This window comes from Trachurus japonicus, chromosome 5, assembly GCF_045865225.1.
Source record: "Trachurus japonicus isolate A0001 chromosome 5, Traja_1.0".
Lineage (NCBI taxonomy): Eukaryota > Metazoa > Chordata > Actinopteri > Carangiformes > Carangidae > Trachurus > Trachurus japonicus.
The window spans coordinates 24392403-24402404 of record NC_140911.1 but is presented as its reverse complement, the minus strand read 5'-3'; the positions used below and the strand labels follow the sequence as shown (position 1 = coordinate 24402404).

Here is a 10002-nt window from a genome sequence, read left to right as displayed (position 1 = left end):
GAGGGGAACATATAAAACAGATCTTGTAGAATCACTTTTAACAGGTCAGATGTAACTGTGCGTTCACACCGAAAGCGATTAAATCGCCTGTAGTCGCCCTGGCCGCTCCTATCGCGTTGCTTGCCAGCTCTAGCAGGCCCTTGCACCAAGCGACCAAAGGGGCGGGACTTTCAAGCTGTGCTGCAGATGTGTCCATTCAGGCTCTCTCAATTTCTCCGACTGTGAGAATCCCAGTCCGCTATTGGCTGTCGCCGCGGTCGCACCGCTGCTCATTTGCATAAAGTTCAATCTCTCCCAACTTTCATCGCTCGCGTCGCGTTGCTCCCATCGCGTCGCTCGCATCGCTCCCGCCGCCGGTCGCTCCTCGTCGCTCCTCGTCGCCAGTGTACATTGAAAATGAATGGCAGCTGGTCGCCGCGGTCGCTCCGGTCGCTTTTGGTGTGAACGCCCAGTAAGTAAAGGATAATATATTGTGAGCGGGGGGGTGGCAGGACCGAAGTCCATCATTCCGAATTTCCGTGGGACCGCCATTCCGAAGGTGTCACTTATGGTGTTTTATTTTGAAAATTGACCGGATTCTCTCGTGTTTCTTTGTTTGTCTTCCTGCCTGACTTTGTGAATCGCTCGCGGCGTGAAATAAACCCCAACAGGACGGACAGAACCCCCCAGCTTCGAATCCGGGGGTTAATCATAACCACCTCACTAGCCTACATCATCCCGCCTATTACACAGCTGCTTACTGGTGACATAACTCATTTTAGACAAAATGTTGGTTAAAATGCGACGTTATTAATCTATAAACTACCATAAAAAAAAAAGAAACTACCGGAAACGGTTAAACAAGAGGCCTGGTTGCATGTTACTGGTTCTCTGGTTGAGAAGGGCAACTGTCTGCTACCTGTGTCGTCTACCGAGAAGCACAGCAGCCCAGTACCGGTACGATGCCGTCATCGTTACTGGTGCCGAGCAAAGTGTGTTTTGTGTGTCGCCGGAGCTCCGGAGGGAGGCTGGCCGGCCGCGCGGCTTCTTCTTCTTTTGAGTTTGACGGCTGGCGCGACCAATCACAAGCGACCTTTAACCACGCCCACATTCGAATTTCAGCCAATCACAGGTGACCTTTTTAAATTGTTATCTTTTACATGACTGACACACTGACGTTCTACGTCGCGTTGTGCGTATGCACTGTCAAAACCATCAGTGCCCAGCGCCGTCCAAAAAGCTGATCGGCGCACCATCGGATTTATCAACCATCGAGGTGCCAGCCTCTCAGCCAAAGCTGGTGACATTCCCAACTACTGTCATAAGTGGGAAATTGTGCTCATTCAACAGCAATTGGTATGGGAAGTTCAAATGGATTGAATACAGTAAAGAACGAGACTCTGCGTTTTGTAAAGCATGTAGGCATTTCCCCGAGATGCATACAGAGTTTACTTTCATCAGAGACGGCTACAAAAATTGGAAACGTCTCGGAGTTGCCTGCGACAAACATGAGTCAAAAAAGCAGCATGCAATTGCACTGACTAAGCTGGCATCGTACAGAGACAGTCATGGGCCGCAAAGGCGCAGGACTGTCCTGAACCAACTGCACGGTGAAGATGATGGGAGTTAGACTGGACTCATGAGAGTGTCGTCCTCTCTCCTACCCAAATCTGCCACTTTTGGTGTGAAAGACCCATTAAAGGCTCCATGCTATCTGTTTGGGATTGAAATTGCCGATGCTGAACTGACTGTTTTCACCCAGCATATCAGACAGAAAATGGAAAGGGAGAAATTCTCCACACTAATGGAAGTACTGGATAATTGTCCTGCAGACATTTTTCCCAATATGAACAGTCATTTAAGGGCCATCACAACCTTCCCTCTAACATCCTGCAGCGTTGAGAGATTTTTCTCTGCAACAAACCGGATCCAGATGCGTCTTCGATCATCCATGTTGTCATTGTCATTTGAAAGAGAACTAATTAACAATACAGACTATGAATGTAGCCGCTGGAGGGAGGCGGGGTTATAAATTCGGACAGGCAGATTTAAGGAGGCCCTAATCAGGCAGAAAGGCAGCTGTCTGTCTGAAGTCCTCACCGGCTGATTTGCTGCAGGCTGGTGAGGAGGATTGTGTGAGGGCACTGCCGATCGTAAGTTTTTAGAGTTTTCAGACCATACTGAGAATTGGCAAATTGTGAATATATGTAGAGGCACACGACATTAGTACATTTGTGTGGTTGTGTGTTTCAAGTTGTTAGGTGCCGTTCCTGTATGTTAAACTGCACAACAAGTGCCCAGCGCATACACTGAAACACGGAGCAGGTTGGGCTCCTGGGTAGGAATGAGCTGGTGAACAGGAGGTATGTTGATTTCTAGGCATAATAAAGTGTCCACTGTTTCCCCAGCATATGTGTGTGTGAATATGTTGATGCTGACCATATTGCATTTTTGTTGTCACTGAAACAGTTACAGGAGGGAAGCGAGCCAACAAGGGTCGGTCAGATCAGTGTGTGTGCACCCTGTGACAGTCGTATGGTAACATAATTAATTTTATTCCATGTGTTGTCTGTATTGTAATATTGCATGATGGATGTTTTATAGCTTGTATGTTGCATGGCTTGCTTGCTAAATGTTTGTTTGTGAGCAGTATTTGTTTTGTGTTGTAGGTGCATGAGGAGCAGCTGTGCATGGCCTGACTGCTGTTCCTTTTTCCCCTTCTTTGTGGTTTGGTTGATGTGTTCAGTTGAGCAGCTACCGCGGAGCAGGATTGTGCTCCTTGATGGCCTCGTGTTAAGTTACACAGAGCGGAGCTGTTCAGCTGAGCCGTCATTTATTTTGTTTGTTTGTTTTTGTTTTGTTTTGTTTGTTTTACCACTCTCCCACCTATTGACCATGTTAAGTCGGCTTCCATCTCCAAGTGTGCTCAGTCTGCCTTAACTCGAGGGGCTTAGGGGTTTGCTGTGTATACCGGCAGGAGTTGCATTTGAGCGTGTGCAGTGTCTGGTTGCTCTATAGAGGTGCCGTGTTATAGTAACTGCCAGGTGCGTGTGTGTAATGTTATAAATCACTGTTTTGTCTATCCCCTCTCTCACTCGCAGTAAGCCCGAGGGAGCCAGGCCGGCTGTATCCTGATCATTAGAGGAGATGTTTTAATCATTATTGCTCCTTTTACATGTGCCAATAAATAAATAGATTTGAATATAACTTTTGTATAAATAAAGAAACAAGTGTTGTTTTAAAACTTTATACTGGAGTTCTGGCTCATCTTTGAACCAAGGGTAACATTTTGGCGTTGTTGGCAGGATTGGCACAAAATATTTTGGTGAGCAATAATTAACCATTGATAGTGGAAAAAAGTGTGGGAGGTGGTTTTGTGTTTTGTTTTTTGTTTTTTGAAGGGGAAAGGAACAGCAGTTGAAGAGGACAAAGCTTCGTGTCTGAGAGCGACCACCTGCAACAGCCATGTCCCAAGACGAGGAACTGGCAAGACTCAGGGAGGAGCTACAAAACCTGAAATTGGAAAATCAGAGACTCAGAGAACCAGTAGATCAAGGTAATGGGGCTCGCAGCGAGGGTGGCCAGCGGAGGGAAGTTGTGCACATCCCCCGTGAACGAAAATGCCCCAATTTCTCTGGAAAGACTGGACCTGGGTCCTTGTCTATTGAAGACTGGCTGGAGGAAGTGGAGTGCTGCACTAGAGGCCGTCATATGTCTGAAGTAGAAAAGGCACTTTTCATGTATGATCATTTAGAGGGGGAGGCTCGGTCTGAAATCAAATTTAGGCCACAAACAGACCGAGAAAATCCAAATGTATTGATCAATGTTCTTACAGAATTGTATTCATGTTCCAATTCTTATGTTTCATTACAATATCAGTTCTTTGACCGCAGACAAAAAGAAGGTGAATCTCTACAAGAATACTCATTAGGATTGTTGTCTATCAGGGACAAAATACTGAAAACTGACTCTGCTGCTATGCCTAATTCTGACCAGGTGCTACGAGACCAGTTTTGTGAGGGCGTACGTGACCACATGCTGCGCAGGGAGCTGAAAAAGCTTGTGCGCCAGACCCCCACGTTGTCACTCCTTGACCTGCGGAAGGAGGCCATTCGCTGGGTTGAGGAGGGACAGCCACAAAGGGAGAGGTACACTCGACAAACACCTCATTCTCATGAAACACAAGCCATTGTAACAAGTGAAGGTGCTAGTGCTCGACAATCTGAGCTTTCAGAACTTAAAGATATTGTAATGAAACAGCAGGATATTGTGATGAAACAGCAGGAACAATTGGATATGTTGGCCAAAACCTTAGGGGCACACAGTGATTACAACAGGGGGGTGCAGAGGCCTAGGCAGAGCTCTCGGTTCAGGCGTTCTCCAGATGGGCAGCCCATCTGTATTCGTTGTAATCAGGCAGGTCATATAGCTCGTTACTGTAAAAACAATGGCCAGGAGAGACCAGTTAGAGCGGTCCCTGATAGAGAGGAGACAGAGCAACAAAAAAACTAGAACCCCCCAGTGTGAAGAGCCACATGCTGGAGGTGGGGGCAATGGGCTCAAAAATAAAACAGGAAGAGCGTACCATGACATTTAACAAATTGGTTGGTTCCTGCCCAGTGGTAATGGTAAATATGGGGGATGTCGAAGTCCCCTGCCTGCTTGATACAGGATCAATGGTGTCCACTATCACAGAAAGTTTTTTTGATGAACACTTTAATGCTTCTGGTAAATGCAAAGTGGGCAATTGTCAATGGCTTGGCCTTAAAGCTGCTAATGGGCTTGATATCCCATATGTAGGTTATGTAACGCTAACAGTAAATGTCTATGGGACACCGATTTCAAATTGTGGTGTTCTAGTGGTAAAAGATCCCCCCACCTCTAGTGGCCAGCAACAAAAAAAGGGTCTTCCTGGAGTTTTGGGTATGAACATTGTTAGAGATTTTTATTACATATTGCTTGAACAACATGGGTTGGACTTTTTCATACACCTCAGATTGAGTCAGCTCATCCAGCATGGAAACTTGCCCTAAGGTACTGTGAAAAAAGAGAAGCAATTGTCCAATTCTACCGAGGTCTATAAGGTCAGAGTTCAGGGTAACGCACCAGTGCAGGTGGCTGCAGGTACATTAACTATGGTCCCTGTCACTTGCCCACAGATTCCATCTGCAAGTAGGGTGGAGTTTTTACTGGAGCCCCTTGGTCAAGAGGAGGGTACCCTTCCTGATGGGTTATTAGTTTCCCCAGCTTTAGTTCAGGCAGAACGGGGTTTACTGTATGCACCTGTCACAAATGTGGGGACGAGGGATGTCTGGGTCACACCACGCAGATTAATTGGGTCTGTAGAAGTAGTCACCACGGCTCCCATTAGCCCTAGGCCTAAAGTCGAATTATCTTTTGATGAGTTATCACATGAGTATGTTGCTCAGGTTTCCTCACAGGAGGCTTATGACATGGCTGACCAAAAGGCAGAATTCTCTGTTCCAAGTTTTTCAAATCTGTCAGAAGGTGATGTAATCCAAGCTAAACGACTGTTGTACACTTATCAATCCATATTTTCTAAGGGGGAGGGGGATGTGGGGTGTTCTAAGTTGATTGAACATGAAATTCCAGTGCTGGATTCAGCCCCAGTCCGCCAACCATATCGTAGGATACCTCCGGCCCAGTATGAGGTTGTGAAAGCCCACATTCAGCAGTTGGTAGATAGTAAAATTGTCAGGGAGAGTAGCAGCCCCTACTCATCGCCAATCGTGATAGTGCAGAAGAAGGACGGAAACATCAGGCTTTGCGTAGACTATCGTCAACTTAACGCTAAAACCCGTAAAGACGCATTCCCGCTGCCCAGAATTGACGAGTCTTTGGATGCCCTTACAGGAGCTCGATGGTTTTCTACCTTGGACCTCGCCAGCGGGTATAATCAGGTAGAAGTTGCAGAACATGACAGGAAGAAAACTGCATTCTGTACTCCCTTTGGCTTGTTTGAATTTAACAGGATGCCGTTTGGATTATGCAACGCGCCGGCGACCTTTCAACGGCTGATGGAGCGATTGTTTGGGGATCAGCGCCACCAGTCCGTCCTGTTGTACTTGGATGATGTCATCGTGTTTTCTTCCACTATTCAGCAGCACCTGGAGAGACTCGAGTTGGTCTTCAAACGCCTACAAGAGCAGAATTTAAAAGTAAACCTGTCCAAATGTCATTTCTTTCAGGAACAGGTGCGATACCTGGGGCACGTGGTGTCACAAGAGGGGGTTGCCACAGACCCTGAGAAAATTGCAGCGGTGCGAGATTGGAGGAGGCCCACCTACCTGAATGAGCTCAGATCGTTTCTCGGCTTTACGGGCTACTACCGGAGGTATGTGAAGGGATATTCCAAGCTGGCAGCACCACTTAACCATCTAGTCAGCCTACTGAGTCCCCGCAAGGGTAAGACCCCGAAAATCCCACTGTTGTCCCGATGGGACGAGAACTGTGATCAAGCATTTCAGGCCCTACGGGAGAGGCTCTGTACAGCCCCAGTATTGGCTTTTGCAGATTTTGACAAGTCTTTTATCCTGGAGGTAGACGCCAGCCACCAAGGACTGGGGGCGGTCCTATCACAGGAGCACAATGGTAAGATCAGACCAGTTGCTTATGCGAGTCGCAGCCTGAAGAAAACAGAACGGAATATGGAAAATTATAGTTCCATGAAGCTAGAATTTTTAGCCCTCAAGTGGGCAGTCTGCGACAAGTTCAGAGAATACCTCCTGGGAAACACTTTCATTGTGTACACAGATAATAATCCCCTTTGTCATCTGCAGACTGCGAAGTTGGGAGCCATGGAGCAACGTTGGGCATCAGAGTTGGCATCCTTCAATTTTACGCTCAAATACCGGCCTGGGCGTTCCAACTCTAATGCTGATGCACTGTCCCGGCTGCCATTGGAGAGAGCTTCACCTGGCACAGCAATTCCCAGGCAGCTCATGACAGGTATTGGAGTACCACAAGCATCAGTGCAGGCCATGTGCAGCGAGGTGACGACCCTCCCCAGCCATTCTCGTCCTGACCTCGCCTCATTGCAAGCTGTAGACCCCGTGATTGGACCTGTTTTGAGACTCTGGCAGAAGGGCCGCCCTCCGGAGGCTGTGGAGAAGGAGAGTCTAGGTAAGGAGAGCAGGGAGCTGGTCCAGAAGTGGCATCGTCTGTTGGAGAAAGAGGGATGTCTGTACCGCCTTACCTTCTCCTCGGATGGAAACAAGGAAGTCCACCAGTTGCTGTTGCCGCAGAGCCTACAGAAGGAAGTTTTCACCCAACTACATGATGCCCATGGTCACCAGGGGGTCGATCGGACCACCGACCTAGTGCGGAGCCGTTGTTTCTGGCCGGGGATGTTGAAGGACGTGGAGCAGTGGTGCAAGGAATGCCAGCGTTGCATTGTGGCTAAAGCAGTAAGACCGAAGGTGAGAAACGTACATGGGCACACTCCAGGCCTCCAGCCCCAATGAGATACTAGCCATGGACTTTACCTTGTTGGAGCTGTCGAGTGATGGGAGGGAGAATGTCCTGGTTTTAACCGATGTCTTCACCAAGTACACCCTGGCCATCCCGACGAGAGACCAGCGTGCTAGCACTGTGGCTGACGTGCTGGTGCGAAATTGGTTCCATCTGCTGGGTGTGCCGGCTCGCCTGCATTCAGACCAAGGGAGGAACTTCGAAAGTCACATCATCCAGCAGCTATGTAAGTTATACGGCATTAAGAAGAGTCGCACCACTGCATACCATCCAGAGGGCAATGGTCAATGTGAACGGTTCAATAGGACGCTGCATGATCTGCTGCGCACGCTTCCCCCGGACCAGAAGAGGCGGTGGCCCCAGTACCTCTCGAAGTTGACCTACGCCTATAACACCACTGTCCACCAGGCTACAGGGGTGAGTCCTTACTTCCTTATGTTTGGCCGTCAGCCACAGTTACCTGTCGATCTTCTACTGGGCACCAGCAGTGAAGAACCCAGTGGAGGCTCAGTGGAGGAGTGGATCCGAGAACATCAGGATACCCTGAATGAGGCATACAGCAGAGTGAGAGGACGCCTGCGGGAACGACTGGAGCGCAGAAATCTCAAGCACCATGCAGTAATCCGGGATGCAGGGTTCCAAGAAGGTGAGCTGGTGTACCTGAAAAACCATCAAGTGAGAGGGCGAAATAAGATTCAGGATACTTGGGACTCATGCCTTTACCGGGTAGTCAGGTGTCCAGGGGGCTTGGGGAATGTTTATTCTGTTGTTCCCATAGACCAGGACTACCCGGTTAAACAGGTACATCGGGCCGAGATGAGGGCTGCTGGTGCAGGAGGAGTGCCAGAGACAGTGGCCAGGGTGTCAAGTTCGGAGGAGTCCGAGGATTCAGAGGAGGACGATGGTGACCTGGAGTCAGTGAGTGGAGCATCCTTATGTGTCATGATGGATAACTATGATTTCAGTGTCCAGGACTCCGCTACTGTAAGCCGGATAAGCGGGCCGCCCTTGGACTCATCAGGTCTGGACATTGTCCCCCGCAGGGAGGTGGCCGAGCCTTCCTATAGGCGTACCACCCGTGCCACAGCAGGACAGCACTCAAATCCTTACCATCTTCCCCAATCCACCGGCGCACAGAGAGCACCGTCCGTGGTGTGAGTATGGTGGCTGCGAAATCTCTAACAAATAGGTTATTATAGTGTAGTAAATCGTCGGGACGACGATTTTTTTCCTTGGGGGGGTAGAATGTAGCCGCTGGAGGGAGGCGGGGTTATAAATTCGGACAGGCAGATTTAAGGAGGCCCTAATCAGGCAGAAAGGCAGCTGTCTGTCTGAAGTCCTCACCGGCTGATTTGCTGCAGGCTGGTGAGGAGGATTGTGTGAGGGCACTGCCGATCGTAAGTTTTTAGAGTTTTCAGACCATACTGAGAATTGGCAAATTGTGAATATATGTAGAGGCACACGACATTAGTACATTTGTGTGGTTGTGTGTTTCAAGTTGTTAGGTGCCGTTCCTGTATGTTAAACTGCACAACAAGTGCCCAGCGCATACACTGAAACACGGAGCAGGTTGGGCTCCTGGGTAGGAATGAGCTGTGTGAACAGGAGGTATGTTGATTTCTAGGCATAATAAAGTGTCCACTGTTTCCCCAGCATATGTGTGTGTGAATATGTTGATGCTGACCATATTGCATTTTTGTTGTCACTGAAACAGTTACAGGAGGGAAGCGAGCCAACAAGGGTCGGTCAGATCAGTGTGTGTGCACCCTGTGACAGTCGTATGGTAACATAATTAATTTTATTCCATGTGTTGTCTGTATTGTAATATTGCATGATGGATGTTTTATAGCTTGTATGTTGCATGGCTTGCTTGCTAAATGTTTGTTTGTGAGCAGTATTTGTTTTGTGTTGTAGGTGCATGAGGAGCAGCTGTGCATGGCCTGACTGCTGTTCCTTTTTCCCCTTCTTTGTGGTTTGGTTGATGTGTTCAGTTGAGCAGCTACCGCGGAGCAGATTGTGCTCCTTGATGGCCTCGTGTTAAGTTACACAGAGCGGAGCTGTTCAGCTGAGCCGTCATTTATTTTGTTTGTTTGTTTTTGTTTTGTTTTGTTTGTTTTACCACTCTCCCACCTATTGACCATGTTAAGTCGGCTTCCATCTCCAAGTGTGCTCAGTCTGCCTTAACTCGAGGGGCTTAGGGGTTTGCTGTGTATACCGGCAGGAGTTGCATTTGAGCGTGTGCAGTGTCTGGTTGCTCTATAGAGGTGCCGTGTTATAGTAACTGCCAGGTGCGTGTGTGTAATGTTATAAATCACTGTTTTGTCTATCCCCTCTCTCACTCGCAGTAAGCCCGAGGGAGCCAGGCCGGCTGTATCCTGATCATTAGAGGAGATGTTTTAATCATTATTGCTCCTTTTACATGTGCCAATAAATAAATAGATTTGAATATAACTTTTGTATAAATAAAGAAACAAGTGTTGTTTTAAAACTTTATACTGGAGTTCTGGATCATCTTTGAAACCAAGGGTAACA

At 48.1% G+C, this 10002-nt stretch overlaps 1 long non-coding RNA gene across 2 annotated transcripts; it reads left to right on the top strand.

Annotated features, from left to right (window-relative positions):
- Nucleotides 1-2031: 2031 nt before the first annotated feature.
- On the top strand, nucleotides 2032-4869 carry LOC146987645 (uncharacterized). 2 transcript variants are annotated; one of them, XR_015035933.1, is made up of 5 exons: nucleotides 2062-2132; nucleotides 2234-2342; nucleotides 2449-2517; nucleotides 3081-3535; nucleotides 3976-4869. It is a non-coding gene; the product is annotated as an uncharacterized LOC146987645 (long non-coding RNA). The 2 variants fall into 2 exon arrangements; XR_015035932.1 differs by having other exon boundaries at nucleotides 2032-2342.
- Nucleotides 4870-10002: the final 5133 nt, after the last annotated feature.